This window comes from Talpa europaea, assembly GCF_964194135.1.
Source record: "Talpa europaea genome assembly, chromosome: 1".
Taxonomy (NCBI): Eukaryota; Metazoa; Chordata; class Mammalia; order Eulipotyphla; family Talpidae; genus Talpa; species Talpa europaea.
The window spans coordinates 78,906,908-78,926,230 of record NC_140073.1 but is presented as its reverse complement, the minus strand read 5'-3'; positions in this window follow the sequence as shown (position 1 = coordinate 78,926,230).

The following is a 19,323-nucleotide window of genomic DNA, read 5'->3' as shown; positions in this document are numbered from 1 at the left end:
GTGGTGCCATCATCTCCTCACATGCCTCGTGACAGAGAAAATCCAGGGGGAGTCTTTCAGTTTGAAAAAAGAGGCAAGAATTTGCCTCCCACCAACCTTCCTCCCTGAGACTGGCATTCCCAGAGACTGGGAGGGCACATGAAATTATACACAGCCTCCCCATCTTTCCTTCCTTGCATTGGGTAGGGTGCAGCTCTACAGGGAGCCCTGGAACAAGCATTCTTTCTGACCTCCCATCTCACTTGGGCACCCCATCCAACCACTCACAATCACATTTTATTTCTTTTGCAGCACAGCATCTCAAAATCCTACTTGTTTGTTTGTTTATTTTCTTCATCCAGGAGAACATAAGCTCCACTGATGTGAGGGAATTTGACATATTTGCACCTGTATCCCTGTCCCTGGAACTCTGCGATGCATGGCAGGCACTTGGTAAATATTGCTGAGAGAATGAATAGAGCCATCGAGCACATGACATTTTACAAGCCCTCTCTCATGCATTATCTCATTTGATTCTTTCCTAAACCTGTGAGCTAAGTGTTTTTCTTGGCTTTATTTTATAGATGAGGAAACAGGATCCTGCTCCTTGCATGATGCATCCAAGGCCACACAGCTAGTAAGAGAGGAAGCAGAGTCTGAACTACGTTCTGATTCCAGATCCTTTATTCTTTTTATCTCTTTATTCTTTCATCTGACTATCCAGTATGCCCCATAAAGAAGTTTCTGCCTCCAGAAAGTTGCCTCCAAATTTCTGTTTAAGGGTGATGAACTGCTTACATCATTTTTCATTCTCTCATCAGGAATTTCCATCTTCCATGACCACACATCATAGAAGGCTACCAAGATAAATCTGTGTTACCTGGTTATGAGGAGCTTAGAAGCATGATTATTTTCATGCTTGGTTTTTTAGCTACCATTAAGAGTTCTTTGGAACTGATGTGAAATGATTTCCAAAATATAAATGGAAAGAGCAAGATGCAGAATATTGTATACGGAATGCTGCTTTTGGGTTAAAAAGAGTGGAGACTGTACAACTCAGCAATCGGGCTCCTTGGTATTGACCCAAATGTGTTGATACCTTCTGTCCACACTGGAACCTGCACACAATGCTTAGAGTAGCTTTATTCATAATTGCCAAAACTTGGAAGCAACTGAGATGTCCTTCAGGAGGTGAATGGATAAATAAACTGTGGTAATCCAGTCAATAAAATATGATTCAGGGATAAAAAGAAATGAGTTATCAAGCTAAGAAAAGATAAGCAGGAACCTTAAATGCATATTACTAAATGAGAGAAGCCAATCTGAAAGGCTACAAAAAAGAATGTTTCCAACTATCTGAGATTCCAGAAAAAGACAAAACTAAGGAGATAGGACAAAAATCAATGGTTGCCAGAAGTCAGAGAGGAGGAATGATGAACAGGCAGGACAGAGGGAATTTTTACGTCAGTAAAACTATTCTGTATTATCCTATAAAGATGGATACACGACATTATGTATTTGTCAAAACCCTTAGAATATATAATACCAAGAGTGGACCCTAATGTAAACTATGGGCTTTTAGTAATATGATGTGTCCATGCAGGTCCATCCTTTATAACAAATATACCACCTGGTGGTGAGAGGGGGCAGGTGTTGATAAAGGAGGCAACTTTGCATGTGTCGAGGAAGAAAGTATAAGAAAGTATTTCTGCACCTTCAGTTCAATTTTGCTATGCACATAGTGTTAGGGGGAAAAGGATGTCCCAAAGCAAATTCCATATAGGCTTTGTGGACTCCACCCCCACCCCAGGTCAAAGCCAAAGACACTGGGAACTCCAAATCCCATCACCACCAAAGGGAAGGTGGCTGGGACCTGAGGGTGGGGTTAAGCAGCCAGGTGGATACAAAAGGCAGACACGTGGGCTTTGGGGGGCTCTCCATTTTGGCTCTCCGCCAGCTCACAGCAGTCCGGCCAGCTCTGAGGGTGACTTTGGGTTTCCAGGTTGTCGGATCGGGTAGGATGCATTAAAGACTTTATTTCCCTATTTTCTCCCTGAGTTGTACATTTTCCTTATTTCTTTTTCTCTTGTAAATAAACCTTTTATTAACCCTTTTGTGTGTGTCTGTAGTAGAGTATTCATAAGTCCCTTTAAAATGCGCAGGTGAGGACCCATAGCCAGGAACCCGTTTAATATCGGGGTTGCTCTATAACAATAGCACTCTCCTAAAAAAATAAATGCTATTAAAATTTTTAAATTAAAAATAAAAAGGGGAGAGAAAGAATATTTACACATATTTGCTTATATATGCATTACACATTTCTGGCAGGATGTAAGAAATGAATGACTTTAGTTGTTTACAGTGATGTAATTAAGTGGCTGTATTTAGTCACCCTCTATGCTTTTGGTTCCTTTTCAATTTTTCACAAGGCCACTATGTGATATAGTCACTTTAGAAACCGTAACTACACCCAGCATTTACTTTTGCTACAGGGGAATTCTGAGTATTAGTTTGAGTTTCTCTTGCCTTTCTACCAAAAAATGGCTGGGCAGCGGCAATTGCCATGTCATCTCTCCCATGGACACAGCCTGCAAGATGCCTATCCTGCTGGAAGTGTGGCTCCTGCAGGAAGGTGACCCCAGGTCAGTGCTTCAACAGCCTCCCTCCCTCCAGTCCCCAGAAATAGAGATGGGGATAGGGAAAGCTAGAGTTGTGGGGAGGGATGAGAGTTTATCCCAGCACATTCTTTATTTTTTTAAAAGAAATTTATTTTATTTTTTAAAGGATTTGAAGATTTTATTTTATTTATTTATACAAGCACTGGGTACAGTCAGAAGCGCGGGAGGGTGAGAGAATTCACCAGAGCCAGAGGGGAGAGCAGAGCAGGCAGAAGGAGCAAAGTACACTGCTGAGGGGAGCAGCGGGCGGCAGGAGGGGTCTGCGGGCCTTGTGGGACCCTCCTCCGGTGGCCGGGGAGCAGCCGGGGATCGAACCAGCGCTGCAGAGGCTGCAGGCAGCTTCGCAACCCAGCGCTCAACCACTGCGCCACTGGGGAGGCCTTCCCAGCACATTCTTTAAAAGGGAAACTGTTTCGTGTCTTTTCCCACCAGTAAAAGATTTGTTGATCTTCTGGTTGTTAGGGCTAGGATGAAAAATTCTTAACAAGAGTACATAACACCATACCAAGTCAATAAAAAAAAAGTACTCTAGTTTTTACCTGCTCTGTCTCCTATAAGCTGTGAAGCAAACACCTGTCTGTGACAACCCAGCTCCTTCTTGTCCCTCCCCTAAGGTGAGAACCTGCCCATTCCTCTGCTTTGCTCCTACCACCAGCATTTTTCCCTTTGAGGACAGAATGGTGAGAATTACCCACATTAAACTTAAGATCCCCCGTTCTTATCTTGTCTTTCTCCTAGAAATACTTTCACACTGTCTGGGGTTATAAAACCCAGCAGCTTGCAAAAAATTTTGAAAATTGATTCAGATGTCTTGTTTGCAGTAACTCTTTCTTCCTAGGGGGTGAGAGCAGGCAAGTGGCCTCACTGCCACTCACGACTCCAAACTTTGCCCCAGGTGCCTTCACCAGTCAGCAACTAATCCCCCAGAATGACCTCGCAGTCCAGCACCTGTACTCTTTAGAATGATGTCTAAGTCTCAGGCACTGGTGGAGCTGGAGTTAAAAAAATCAAACCGAAAATACATACCATTGTCTAAGGACGTCCTGATTTAAAAGAGGGAGGCACACATCATACTTTTAAAACCCCAAACATAATAACAGAGTGCAATAACAGCACAGGCACAAGTGTGTGACTAATTACAGATCGGGAAGCAGATGGCCTCATCCTGGTGGAATATTTGAGGAAAACCTCCGAAGAACAAGGTTAAATGACAGTTCTGATAGGCCGGTGGCAAATGGAAGAAAGGCAGGCTTTATCTCCTGTCTCATCTGTCCTCCCCACTCTTTAGAGACTAGAGAAGTTCACTGTCATTATCATGTCAGAGCAACAGCCATAAACAAAGGAAAGGCCCCCACCTTTTTGGCAACTTGAAATCTGAAAGGATAAAAGAAGTTAAGTGGAGGAAATGAAATGCTTCTTTACAGTATTTCCCCTGCCCTTCCTATTTGGAAGCTTTCCACCAAATGGCTGTTTTCAATTGTATTCATCCTATTAACCATGCTTCGGAAATGTTTGTTTTGCACATCTCCTTCACCTTGTTTAATGTGCTGTCAGAATCATACCCCCCCCAACATGTCCCAGTCCTAATGTTAGAAACTTGTGAATATGGTATGTCATAAGACAAGGAGGAATTATGGAGGCAAGCACAATTGAAGTTATTAATCAGCTTAACAGAAGAAGAGGATTTTCTAGGTGGCCCAGTGTAATTATGGGGTCTTGAAATGTGACTAAGGGAGGAAAGAGAGTCAGCATCAAGGTGATGCAGCTTTAGCAGAGCCCAGCTGGCCTTTGCTGGCTATGAGGATGGAGGAAGGGGTCACAAGTCAAAGACTGGAGGCAGCCTCTAGAAGTTGGAGAAGGGCTCTTCCCTAGAGCCTGCAGAACAGACTGCAAACTTGCTGACACTTTATGTTAACTTGGCAAGAATTCGCTTCAATTTTGGGAACTGTGCAATAATCTATTTGAGTTGTTTTCAACTACCAGTTTTATGTTAAGTTGTTGCAGTGGCAACAGGAAATAAATAGAATTAAAGAATTGGATTCTGTTTGACTCAGGTCAAGGCAGAGCCTACCTCTAAACCTTTCTGGAAGAAGTCAGATCTATCATTATCCACAAAAGAGGGTGAAACATGCCCATTGAGCCACTGAGCTAGGGTAGCAAGGAGGTCTGAGGAGTCTCTTACCTTTGACTCTAAATGCCTTGAGGTGAGATGAGAGGAAATGAAATGGCACTCAGTATTCCCAAGAAAGGAGAACAATGCTTGCTTTGAGGTCTAGGCATTAAATAGGTAAGAAAGAACTGAGTGAGCTCAGGTGACAGAAGCAGAGCAGTCTTCTGCCTGAAGGTTGGGAGTCTCTAGAGAGGTGGGATTCAGGGAGAGGATGCTGCAGCATGAGGGATCCCCAAGAGCTGGGGCATGCTAGAGGGGGAGAGCTTGTCCTCTTTTAGAAGGAAAATCTTGGACTAACACATAATGCAGAGTTTTTCCTGAAATCCTGAATTTTTTGCCAATTACAAAACGAATTCTTGAAGAATATTAAAAAGGTGTAATGACCACTGAATGGTGTGACAAGTACAATTTATAAAACTTCAGCAGAGGTCCATTACTAATTCATTCCCAGTATCAACTTTTTAAAATCCCTATTTCATGAGGTACATAATTGTACTTCATAGCTGTTTATTTGTACTCCACCCCCACCTCCAAAGGAAGGGCAACACATACTGAGTACAAACCTTCCTTTATTTCTCAACCCTTCCAGGCTGATTCCATCTTCTTTCCCAGTGGAGAGAGAAGTGGAGAGGAAAGGTTAGCACTGGATGAAACTCAGCAAAGTACTTCTAGTCCTTTCTGTTCAGTGGAGGTGATCCCTGATTACTAATCCAGGAAGCATAACCTCCAAAGGAGAGATAGCCTAAGATGAACAGGTTGTGGGGTTAGGGAAGGAAGCTCATGTGACAGCTGGGGTAATTCCAGGGGACATACTCTGGGTTCCCTCTGGCTGGATTGGAGCCCTTTGATTGGAAACCTCTAGAAGCAGAGCTCATGTTTGTTCATACTTTTCACACCACTCCAAACCTGATCTCAAGAGCCAAGTAGAGTGCTGGGCATTAAACCCTTGTTAAATTTCATAGGATTGAAGGTATAACCAAGGTACCCTCCCTCCAGATGTCTGCAACAGTGGCCAAAGATCTCTCTTGCGGCAGACTCCAGACCTCTCTTTGTACCAGGTCACAGTGAGACCATGAAGCATTAATATAGATTGGAGAGGATGAAATTAAATGAGTCCTTCTAATTTGAATACTATTGGATGGTTAATGGACCCTGGGATAGAATCTAACCTCTTAGTAAAACAAACTTATGATAACTGAACTTGTCCCCTGTCCCAATCAGTCTCCTCCAGTTTCTCTCCTTCCTCCCCACAAATCTATTGATGATCCATTCCTCTGAGCACACTAGATTCTTTTTGTCTGTTCCTGTGCTTGGAACACCCACCTACCATCTTCCTTATCTTTCTGGCAAATTCTCATTTATTTTCTAAGATTCTATTTGTGTGTCATATCTACCAGGAGACTTTTTCTGATGCTCCAGACTGGGTTATGTGGCTCTTCCCCATGCACTCTTTGTGACTGTGATACCGGAATTGTCAGGCCTAGTCTCCCAGCCGGGATTGGATTCCAGGCTGCAGGGCAGTGCTGAGCCCCAGCCGCTAGACCCCCATGGGTTGGTGTCTCACGAAGCCGCAGCAGGAACTTCGCAGACGCTCAGGCAAGCAAGCGAGAAGAGGCAGTTTGTTTAGAGAAAGGAAAAGTTTATTGAGGAGAAAAAGAGCAGAAATAAAGTGGGACTCCCAGGCCAGGGAACCAGGCCTGGGAGGGGCAAGGAAGCCAAAGTGGAGTCGTGTCTTAGGGAATATATACCTTTTTTCCCTCATTATTCTAAAGCTGCCCCAGTCTCTTTGTGATTGGTTAGCTCTCGGCTGTCTCACTTAATTTGCTACTGAGTAGGGGGATCTTCACGTTCCTTATCTAACAGCTTTCTCTTTCCCCATTTGTTGCATCTTTAAATTTATGGCCCAGTCTTCTGGATGGACATCCCTGCATTGAAGTTAAACAGCTGCCCTTCTAATGTGACCATAAATTAAACCACTCTCCATTTCTCCAATCTCCGCCTCCCTTTACCACCTGAAGGAAACCAGGACCAGCATTAACAATGTTGTCCTTGGTCCTGGCATGTTTGTTTTTCCTAATGGAATGGGTTACTTTCCCTTGCTTGTCCTTATGTCTGAAGCCTCCCTAAATTTTTCAGAGGTCCCCTCCTGCACTATCCCTAAAACTGCCTAATAACCCTAGCTTGCCCTGTCTCAACTGTTACCAGTTTCAAGTACAGTTAGTACTCATCACCTTCAGGGATTGTGTCATTAATTTTTGTACCATCAGAACATAGAAAAGTGGTCTGCAAGTGTCCATCTTCAATGAATGTGTGCTGAATAAATGGCCCAATATTAACAGTTACTATTTTTTTAGCACATTTTGTCATGTACATTTCACTATGCTAAGTGTCATATGTACACTACCTCATTTAGTCTACTCCACCAGGGATTTAAAATAAATGTGCTCCCATTCTATGAATTCAGGAACTGGAGGCTGGAAAGCATTAACAATCTCCCTAAATTTACCCAGTCACTAGAAAAGCCAACATTTGAGTTCACAAAGTTTGTCAGAGTCTGTTTTGCTACATTTCCTAAAAGGGTTATATACTAATGCTTTTTAAATAGAAAAGACTTAAAATAAAAAGATAAAAGTGATAGATCACATTATGTGAGTCTGCAGTTCCTACCATGAGAGGTAGACTTTGTTTTTTTGGCTCCACTGATGTTGGGTTTGGCTTATTTGCTTTGGCACGAATGGATGAAAAGTGAGCACAGGCTTTCAATCCATCAGTGGAGTTGGGCTTGTTATTTGTGCTCCTCCTAACCCCCTCAGGAAGACCTTGCCTCAGGACACCACTGATCTGAGCAGAATGAGAGACAAATGGAGTCGCCCTTGTCCTGGCCCACAGCTTGATGCCAAACAGGCTGAGCTCAACCCAGATCAGTCAACCCTCTAGCAGGCTGCAAATGCCAAAGCAAGAATAAATATTTTGTTATGCTACAGATTGTTTCTTAGGCAGCATATTTTTGATAATGGCTGATGAATACAATGAAGAAGTAACTTAGAAGACAGAAAACAAAAGAACACAAGAGGAATATCCCCTCCCAGTGAAGAGTGAAAAAAGGACCTCTTTTAGATACACAGACAAAAAAATTTATTGATGGTAACAGTGTTGTCCTGGATTGGTTAATTGGGAAATACTGGAAACAGATTTTTCCCGGATAGCTTAATGAAGAGTCATTTTTCTAGAATAATTCTTTGCAGAGTCTCAGATGCAGTAAAAGAATAAGTAGAGGCACTTCTAAAAATCCCTAAAAATTAGCAGAATTTGCTGGTCTGTGATGATTTAGAAAAGGAGTTCAAAAGTTTTTGAAGTCACAAATACATAATTACAAAAACTTAAGCTGGCAACCTTCTGATTAAGTGGCGAAATTATGTTATTTATTTTCTGGCAAAGTTGCTCTTTGGAACAATTATACTACTCCATGGTTAAGGTAGGAGTACAAGTTAGAGGCCAAAGAAAAGAGAGAATTTGGATTCAGGAAAAATAAGCACATCGTATTGTAAAGGCTTTCTGTATTTTCATACTACACACACACACACACACACACACACACACACACACCCTTGCATTAAATTCTATGCCTTCTAGCAAGTTTCTGCTGAATCCTCCTCTGGATTTTCTGCCATGGTATGTCAAGCTCCGAGTGGTGAGGGTCATTCCAGGTTCCTCTTGGCCTCTCTCCTGAGCTGTGTCAGCCTCCCTCTCAGATACCACGAGACAGATGAATGTTTGCGGTCAACCTTAGCAGGCTACTGAAGCGTCCTTTCTATAATTATCGCCTCACCATCAGTAATTCTTTCGATAATAATTTTCATGTTGATGAACGCTTTGGTGGTGGAGAAGTAGATCATCAGCACTTCAGGCCCTTTCTTTTTCTGCTGTGATTTTCTTTAATTAATTGGATGTGTTTCCCTCCCCCTAGCCTCCACGCCCCCTAGGGTTTCCAGTGAAAGAATTAAAAGAGAATTGTTAAGATTTATAGTAACACAGTCTGACCTACTTTGGAGAAAGCACATCCAAAAGAGCCCAGATTTCAACTGTTTTCTTTGTATCTTAAATCCTTCACCCTTTTAGTGAAGAAGGGCCAAAGACAAACATTATTTCACTGAAATTTAGAGAATTTCATTTTCTGTGGTAATGGTTGACCAATAAGCTTGATTCTCATGTGGGTAAGGCTATTACTTAAAGAAAGAGCCTTTGTAGTTGGGTCAAGGGAGCAGTTTTAATTTCAGCTTCATTAAAAATGCAAAACTTAGGGCAAAAATCTTAATAGTAAAGAGGGCCAAATTGGAAAGATAAATGTTTAACATTTTCTGAGGGTCTTAGAAACAGAAAGGCAGAGTGGAGCTTCAAATGAAAAAATGTTCGACAGTATCATTTGAAGTTTTCTAGAATCTTCTTTTTAACAAATAGCTATTCAAAAAAAAAAATCAGAGACAATGGTGGGAAAAAAAGTCCAGATCCAGGCAATTAGTCAAATATTTCATAACCTTAATATCCATGACATTTAAAATTTAATGATCAAAATGAAAAAGGAAGCATCAGACTCAACCTGTTCCAATCAATAAATATCTGAGTGTATGAGCCTTCATTTCCTATAGGCCTCACAGCTCTTCCAGGAAAGGATTTTGAGACCTGACCACAGGGTGGGGTCAGGAGCACATTTTTTCCTGGAGCTTCTTTTCCCTCTTCCACTTTTTTGGCAGGGATTTTCTTGCATGCATTTCCACATGCCAAGTTGTTTTGGACTCATTGAATCTATTTTACTATTGCTCTGTTTCTGTTCCATGTGCCCCAGGATAACATACTTTTAGTTACACAGAACCATGCCCAGTGGTATGCTATAGAATCTACAAGTATTGAGAGAGAAACCACCATCACAGGCTACTTAGTTCAGTGGGCAAAGCTCAGAAGTATCAGCAGATCTGTGGCAGACTACTCATGCCTGTGCCACTACAATGGTGAAAATACCCACATATTTACAAACATGATTAAATATAGGTAAACACACATTATTAAATATTAAATATCCATAATGGCACAGAAACAGTATTTCCAAAGGGCATCTGCACACCTTTGTTTATAGCAGCACTATTTATAATAGCTAAGCTATGGAAACAACCCAAATGTCCAAAAATAGATGACTGGATCAAGAAGATGAGGTACATATACACAATGGAATATTACTCAGCAATTAAAAAAGATAAACACATGCAGTTTGCAGCAACATAGATGGAGCTAGAAAGGATCATGCTCAGTGAAATAAGTCAGAAAGAAAAAGAAAAATACCGGATGGTCTCACTCATAGCAGGAATTGAGAAAACCTAAATAAGAGACCAGGAAAAAGACTAAACAATGCAAAGTAATAATCAAAATCAACAAGCAACTATAAACCAGAAACACACTACGAGGGTGGGGGGATTAGGGAGGGGCAGGGAGAGGAAGAACTAGAGTCAAAATATGGGGGGGGTGCAATTGTATGGGGAATATAACAAAAATGAAATGCATACATTGTACAAAGATGAAAAATGATGTAAGAAGTATATAAAATAAAATATTTAAAAAAATAAAAAATAAATAAATATCCATAATGTAAGGACAGCACGGACATTAAAATGTGGGTACAATGTGAAAAAGTTGAATGAAAAAAAAGTTGCAAAAGGGTCCCAAAGGATGACAGCAAATATATAAAATTTTAAATATACAGAACATATACTATCTAACATGCACATAGGTAGTAAGGATATAATAATCTTCTTGGTCATAAAGAATAGCACCTTAAGAGGAGCGGTCACTACTTGAGGGTGAGATGGGGAGGAAGGAAGACACAAAGTCTTAATTTATGTTTTTATTTCTGAATTTGTTTGTGAGCCACAAGGTACATGCCTTATTTGGCTATCCTTTTTTGTATGCCTGAAAAAATAATTAGAGGACTGTAGACTGAAAGTTCATGTCTTCCCCTGCAAATCCATATGTTGAAACATAAACCCCAGTGTGCTGGTATTAGGAGTTGGGGTCCTTGGGAGGTGATTAGATGACAGGGCAAGGCCCTTATGAATGGCATCAGTGTCCCTATAAAAGAGACTCCAGGGGGATCACTCGCCCCTCTGACACATGAGGACGCAGCTAGAATTCCGCAACTACCAACCAGAAAGCGGGCTCTCACCAGATGCCAAATCCATTGGCACGTTGAACTGGGGCTTTGCAGTCTCCAGAACTGTGAGAGTGCGTGTCTGTCATTTATAAGCCCCCAGTTTACGGTGCTGTTATAGCAGGCTGAAATTCTGACACACAGAGCAAGCATGTGTGTGTGTTGGGCAGGGGGAGGGCAGCTCCTGGGTTCTTTTCTCAACATGGTGTTCTCTCCAACCCTAAGCTTTCTGAGCCTCAGTTTCTTCACACCCAAAACCCTAGGACTCACCAACCTAGGGTTTTGGGCACTACTCTAAAAGAAAGAGGCCAATATATCATTTTGTCCTTTTGAGGATGAATCTAGATTAAGGACAAGAATGAAAAACTCTTGTGACTAAGTACAGCCTCACATGATCGGTATGCCTGGTTTCTAAAATAATTACACTGACCTGCTACTTCAGTACCTGCTGAAGCCAACTCCACTGGATGGAATTCTTTTGTTCTCAAGTTTTCCTTCCTTTTTTTTTTTTTTTTTTTTTAAGATTTATTTATTCATGCATCCAGGAACCAGGGAACAAGCCAAATGCGTGGGAGGGTGAGAGGATTATTCACCAGAGACAGATCAGGGAACAGAACAGGCAGAATGACTGAAATACACTGCTCAGGGGAGCAGTGAGCGAGACAGGAAAGGTCTGCCGCACCATGTGGGATTCTCGCTAACGGCTGGGATTAAACCGGCGCTACAGAGGCTGTGGACAGCTTCATAGCACTGCGCTCAACTGCCTACGCCACCAGGGGAGGCCCTCTTCTTAAATTTTCTAGAGAAAAATTGTTCTACAGTTTTTCTTGGTAGCCCATTCTAGGGTCGGGCATTTTCTATTATTCAATAAGAAATGAAGAACACCAGGAAGTTAAGCTACAATCATTCCCTTTGCTTTTACCACTTAGCATTTTATATTACTACGTTAGCTAAAAATCATATGACATTTAAAAAAAGTCACATTTGCAACCAGTTAAGTCAAGTGTACTCTTCCCTGTGGGGCCTGGTGTGCAATGGCTGCAAAGAGCAGACCCTTGGTCGTGATGGCAGCCTATTGTTTGCATGGGTTGCCCTAAGGTACCTCGTAGACAGCCCTTGGCAATATCCTGTGGACATTCATGTTTTACTTCATGCTGGATTCAAGTTTAGGTTCCAGACAGGTGTGTGGGGCACCTTTGGAAAGTCCCAAGTACATTGGCTGGGGTCCACATTAGCCAAGTCATCATGTCCCTCTGCACAACCTGCATAACAGGAATATGTGTCTAAGGCTCTATGCAGGGCAAAGTTCAAATTCCCTGGCTGCCAGAAGATCCACTTCTCCAGCAAAAGGGGATTTGCCATATTTAATGTGGTCAAATTTGAAGACATGATGGTTGAAAAGTGGCTCATCTCAGATGGTTGTGGGGTCAAATACACCCTTAATCTATGCCCTCTGGACAAATGGCAGGCGCTGTACTCATGATAGCCTCAGAGTTGCTTTTTCCTTAGTCAAACCCACCAATAAATCCTACTTCTTATCCAAAACACATCATTAAAATAATATTGGTGGGGGGAAGATCTAGTGACTTCACAAAATTCCCATGGTAGGTAATGTTAAAAAACAAAGGAAGCTATATTACTACACAGTAAGCACTCACTTAACATAGATACTGTTCTTGAAAGGTATTGACAGGATCTTGAAAACTGTGACTTTAAGTCAAACGTACTATAATGAAAGTAGGTTCTTGAATAAATATTGGTCAGGATTTTTTTTTACACTATAATGAATTGACTTTGAAGGAAAAAAATTATTCAAGGATCTGCTATGTATGGCATTATCCCAATTCTGTTAAAAAACTATACACACACATTCACAGACACATATAAACACAACACTGGAAGGAAAATGCATATAGTCAGTAGAATTATAGGTAGTTTAAAATTTCTTCTGTATACTGAATGAATTTTTCAGTTTTTTTTTATAATGAGCATGTAATACTGTTACAAAGAGTATGTTATACCATGTTGCTCTTATAACAGAGAATTATGCATATTCATTATTATATATTTTTAAATGTATTTTGTTTTGGACTGGAAGTTATGTTTTCACTACTATCTCCTGTCACCTACTCCTACAGTGGAGGAGCCTGGGGGTAAACTCTGATCTAGTTAGCAAGGATGGAAAGAAAACCCCCCATCCTTCTGAGATCATTCATATACCAAGCTAGGTGCTCAAAAGCCTGGTCTCATAGAATTTTTTTTAAAGATTTATTTATTTATTTATACCCCGGGGATCGAACCGGCGCTGCAGAGGCTGTGGGCAGCTTTGCAGCCCAGCGCTCAACTGCTGCGCCACCAGGGGAGGCCCCTCTCATAGAATCTTTTGAAGATACTCTTGCCACATTGCAAAGAACAAGCACATTGCCAGACAGGATTCAAATGCTTTCAGAGTTACAAAGAATGTAATGCAGCAGCTTTTAATTGCCAGCATAAAAGTCACCATCCCATCCAGGGGATGATAAAATGCCCCATACATTTCTTCAGCCAGTCCAGCAGCCTGAAGCCTCATGTAAGACAATTGCTAAAACCACACAATCTATCTGTCATTGTCAGCTCTGGCCGCCACACAAAATGCCACATCTTCTAAGTTCTGGGAGCTGAAAAGTCCATGATGAAGGTGCTGGCAGGGTTTAATTCTGTTGAGATCTCTTTCTGACTACGTGGATGACAGCTTTCTTGCTGTGTCCTCATGCGCCTTTTCTCTGAGCATGTGCGTATGATAATGGAGAGAGCCCAAGAGCCAGCTGTCCAGTGTCCCTTTTTTTTAAGGGCACTAATCCTATCAAACTAGGGCCCCACCCTTATAGCCTCATCAAATCTTAATTAATTTTATGTCCTAAAAGCCTTATTTCCAAATATAGTCACATTAGAGATTAGGGACACAATTAATTCCTTAGCAAATTTCTAAAACTGAGCTTTGGAGAGAACCCTATGTGCCCTTTCTCTGTGGGGTCAACTTGCCAATGTGTTTGCCCTGCCTGCTTCTGCATGAACCAGTCTTTGAAGAACAGCAATGGGAAGGACACAAAACAATGTAGAAATAGGAGAGTAGAGAACCACTGTGGGGAGTATATATGGTGACATCTGGTGAAGGAAAGGATCTATGAGGAAACCTCACTGGTTTTCTTAATAAACCAGCATCCAACATACAGACTTGTGAATGAAGACAATCCAAGTGTGCAGGTATGACTCAATTGAAGCATAAATTTATCTTCTTTCCAGAAATATCTCCTTACTAATGACAACAACCATGACAAAAGACAACTTAAGGAATTTTTGTCCACTCTTAAGAACACCTCTCTGAAAGGCGTCATTGACTTTCTCTTCCATCCTGATAAACATAAGCAATCATTTATCTAGAAAGGGGATGTTTCTTTATATTCTCTTGGGCACCCAGAGTTGACTTAATCTCAAACTGAGTCTTCTTGCTTGATAAGGCAGGATGTTTACTCAGTGTTGCCTTCTACAATACTATTCTTAAATAAGAAAATGGCTAGTTGCCAGAGACTAGTTCTGCTTTAGAACAGTTAGTAATGGAGCATTGGAATGAGCCCAGAATAGGAATAGGTTCCTATGGATGTCTGTCAGTGAAGTAGCTTCATTAACAACTTATGACTAGGGCCCCCCTGGTGGTGCAAGGGGTTAAACACAACACTGTGAAGCTATCCTCAGCCTCTGCAGCACAAATTTGATCCCCGCCTGGCCAGGAGCTACCCACATGGCGCAGCAAACCTCTCCTGTCTCGCCCGCTGCTCCCCTCAGCAGTGTATTTCAGTAGCTCTGCCTATTCTGCTCCCCACTCTGTCTCTGGTGAATCCTCTCACTCCCCGCACCTCTGGCCTGTACCCCAGTTCTTGTATGCATAAATAAATGTATTTTTTTTTAAAAAAGAACTTATGGCTGCAACTGGGCTCTGGAGAGAATTTATTGTCCTTGTGTTAGAATCAAGACATGCTTCAAATGGCCCAGACTTGTCCAATACCTGAGCACATAGTAGGCTCTCTAAAAAATATATATGTTGAAGGTATTTAGGAATAAAGTGGCCTGTCAGGGTATAAAGCACAGCAGTGCTCTCATTGTTATTACCAACAACAGACACAATGATAACAGCTAATATTTATTGAGCATTTACTAGCTTACCATAATGTTCGAACGTACTTTGAAAGGGAAACTCATTCATGAATCAAAGACCTGTAGAGGTCTTATAATCTAGGGTACTCAACTACCAGCCTCAGTCTTGCCCAGAAATATCTTAGAGGGTTTGGGCAGTGATAGTAGGAGGAAGTAGCATCATTTTAAAATCTGTTTTCTATATTTCACTTCCACAAAGGTATTAATAGAGAGTTTTACTGGTAAAATTTGAGTAGCGTTGTTTTATGCAACACTCTTATTGAGAAAATCAAGTACTTGAATTAAGATGATCCTTTGTAAATCTCACACAATTAGTAGTTGACAGAGCTGAGACTAGAAAATAGGTCTCCAAGACACTGCTCTTTTAACCATTTTTCATCACCCTTTGCCCATTATATTATCAAAGTAACAATACTTGCACTTTTGGATTTATAAATTGGGTAACTCATGCCAGGCATTATACTAGTACTTCACAGGTATTTATTTAATTTTTGCAAAAATCCAGAAAGTGGATTCTATTATTACCATTATTTTTTAAAGATTTATTTATTTATGCATACAAGAGGTGGGGTACAGGCCAGAGATGCGGGGGGTGAGAGGACAGAGACAGAGTAGGGAACAGAACAGGCAGATCTACTGAAATACACTGCTGAGGGGAGCAGCAGGTGAGAAGGAGAGGTCTGCTTCATCATGTGGATTTCTCTCTGACTGGCTGGGGATTGAACTTGTACTGCAGAGGCTGCGGATTACTTCATAGTGCGGAGCTTAACCCCTTGCGCCACCAGGGAGGCCCTATTATTACCATTATTTAAAGAAGATGCAAATGTCACTGGGAGATTAAATAACTTGCTCATGGCTTCATAGGAAGTGTGTGATGAAGCCATGATTTGACTTCAAACAATAAAACATCAGAGCTCATCTGCTAATGCATACATTATTCTGTATCCCAAGACTGAAAAAAATTTACACCAAAGCAAAGACAGAATTAATTCTTAGCCTTTTCTTTCTCAATAGTTTTTTTTTTCTTGTCACCTCATTTCTAACTTTTAAGAAATAGAAACTACTACAGAATCCTCAATGTATTCATTAAAACTGCAGGGAGGAATTAGCAGTGAGAGAATTATTTCTACTTTATAGATGAGGTGACTTACAGTCTTACAGCTACAACTCACCATTTCTCATTCAGTTAATGCAGATGAAGTGGGAAATTGCATTTGTGTGAGCCCCCAAACTTGGTTCACGGACAGTGTGAGTTGTCTAAGTGTAAATGTAATAAAATGGTTGTGCAAATGTGTGTATGCTGGAGGGAGGTGAAGTGAGGCAGGGATGTGAAAGACATCCCTAGACAGGTAGGCAGGGAATGGATCCTCAATGATCTCGGAACTCTCCAGGTGCTGTGCCCTACTCAGAGGCCACCCAAGAACTTTAAAGTAGCGAGTGAACAATTATCTCTGTGTTTCAGAAATATCGCTTTCAGTGGGGAAGACTAGATTGGACTTGGATTTCTCCCTGAAGACTACTCAGGAGAGGAGGACTCGGGGAATCAAATCTGGAAGCTGTTGCAATTTTCTGAGAGAGAAAAAGAGAGAGATTTGGTGCTGTGTTTAAGCAATGGTGGAGGTGTCTGAACAATATCAGAAGGCAATCCACATACCTTCAGCACTGTGCATTTCTGTGATGAAAAATACTTTCCAGCATCCCTAAGCTCTTAGGAAACCCTCTAGTGTTGATTGGATATAATGGGGCTTGAAGGCTTGTGGTGTTTGAATACTTGATTAGAAATTTCAAACTAACTAACCCCTGTCCCTGGGGGTAGTAGTGGATTAAAATTAACATATATATTTATTACACTGTTGATGCTGCAGAATTTAAAAGTAAAGTATGCAGCTGACAGCATAACCAAATGATGTGGCAATGAAAGACAGCTCCAATGCAAGGTGAGTTGAAAGGGATGCTTAGCTTCTAAAGGTCTTCCATCTGCAAGGAAGACAAGATACAAACCGCAACAGTTGTCTAGTCAGATGAGGCAAAGTAGCAGGAAGAATCTAAATACAGGTAATCATATGTCTTCATAGTTGGCAGTAGTGAGATAGACTGAATCAGGAGGAGACTTAGCTTTTCATTCATTTAGCAAATATTTATTCAGCAGCTACTGTGTGTCAGATGTGCAGGGATACATCAGTGGGCAAAATAAATGAAAGTGTCCTATAGGGCTTCCCCGGTGGCGCAGCGGTTGAGCGCTGGGTTGCGAAGCTGCCCGTGGCCTCTGAGGCGCCGGTTCGATCTCCGGCTGCTCCCCGGCCACCAGAGGAGGGTCCCACATGGCGCGCAGACCTCTCCTGCCGCCCGCTGCTCCCCTCAGCAGTGTACTTCGGTCCTTCTGCCTGCTCTGCTCCCCGCTCTGGCTCTGGTGAATTCTCTCACCCTCCCACGCTTCTGACTGTACCCAGTACTTGTATAAATAAATAAATAAATCTTTAAAAAAAAAGAAAGAAAGAAAGAAAGAAAGTGTCCCACTCCAGAGGGCTTGGAGGTGTGTGTGTGTCAACATTTTGGAAACTTTCTTAAAGGAGGCGGGACTAGAGCCCCAGTTCCTGAAGGAAGGGGGGGCGGGGGGACGGGGGGTAGGGGGGAGGCTGGCTTTACTGGTAGAGAAAAGACACCATCAGAGCAGGATCAACGAGTACAGAAGTCAGACACCTGAAATGAGTGAGCTTGTACTTGAGGGTGGGGGTAGTGGGAAATTGGAGAGTGAGACTGGACTGGGCTTGAAAACTTAGCAGGGGGAGACTGAACTTTATTCTGCAAACATCACAGAACCCTGGGGATCAGATGTCAGCTTCAAGTTGAAAGGAGGAGGCAACAAAGCTAGGGGAACAGATGGTGGTGCAGGAAAATCTGTGACCATTTCAGAAATTAATTATTTTTCTCTCTCTTGCTCTGTGTTGTCTTTTTCTCCATCCTCTAAGTTTTAAAGATATCTAAAATGTTGTAATTATGTCTGAAAGCATAAGAAGGGTAGAATAGGGAAACAGTGGAAACAGTATGCAGATCCATGGAAATTATTATGTGAATGACTTAACAGTAATCCAGACAGTCTGCCCAGAGTGAGCACTTAACCATTCTTCTAATGGCTGCTTAAATATTTTGTGAGCTTAAGAATAAATCCAGGAAATTTATGTGCTTGGATGGAGTGGGTCCCAGGACAGGGTTATCTGGACATAGTTCTTTCATGGGAAGTCCTTCACAAAGAATTTAATTTTAAATGGATGATAATAAAGTGGAGAATTAAGGTTCAATGAGAGAGAGAGAAAAAAAAATGGATGAAATATCCAAATTCTTCTCACTCTCTTATTCAGACCACATACTTTATGGGATCTTTTATCATTCTGACACTTGCCATTTATATCCCCAGTGTCCTCTCCTGCCAGATTTATTTTACTTTTACTGTTGAGGAGGAATAAAGCTGTTATGTTAGTCTCTAGCTTGCTCTGCAAAGTACAGAATCCCTGTGATGATTTCAAGAGTCCAAAATCCCTTGAATTTCTCGGAGCAAAGATGCATATCATTTTTACCTTGACAAGGAATGTGGGAGTATTTCCTGTACAACTCAGATGTCCCTAAGATGCAGCAACCCAGTAGCATAATTAGTGGTGGTGTGACTTGGAAATTCAAAGCTTGGGCGGATCCTTCTCCCATGACTGCAGGGAGTCACCAGGGGTGCTTCACCTGTGCTCAGGAACACATCTGTCACATCCTCCCCACAAAAATGCATTCCACTTCATATGCCATTCCTTGAACCCCCAGGCTGTCCATGTCCTCAGATGCCAAAGCAGCAGGGTGTTTATGGTAAGCGCTTGCATTGTTATCATCAAGTTCCTGAAGCATCACTGCTTATATCCAGTTTCGCAAAGTCCTATGAATTTCAACTTTGAACTCCATTCTCCATAGAGCTCAACTCTAGGCCATCAGAAATTTGCATGAGAATGTGTTGCATTATAGAAAGGTATGTGGATGTTCCTGAAAACACTAAAAATGGGGCCTCCCTGGTGGCACAAGAAGTTAAGACGTAACCTATGAAGTTATCTGCAGCCACAGCAGTACTAGAG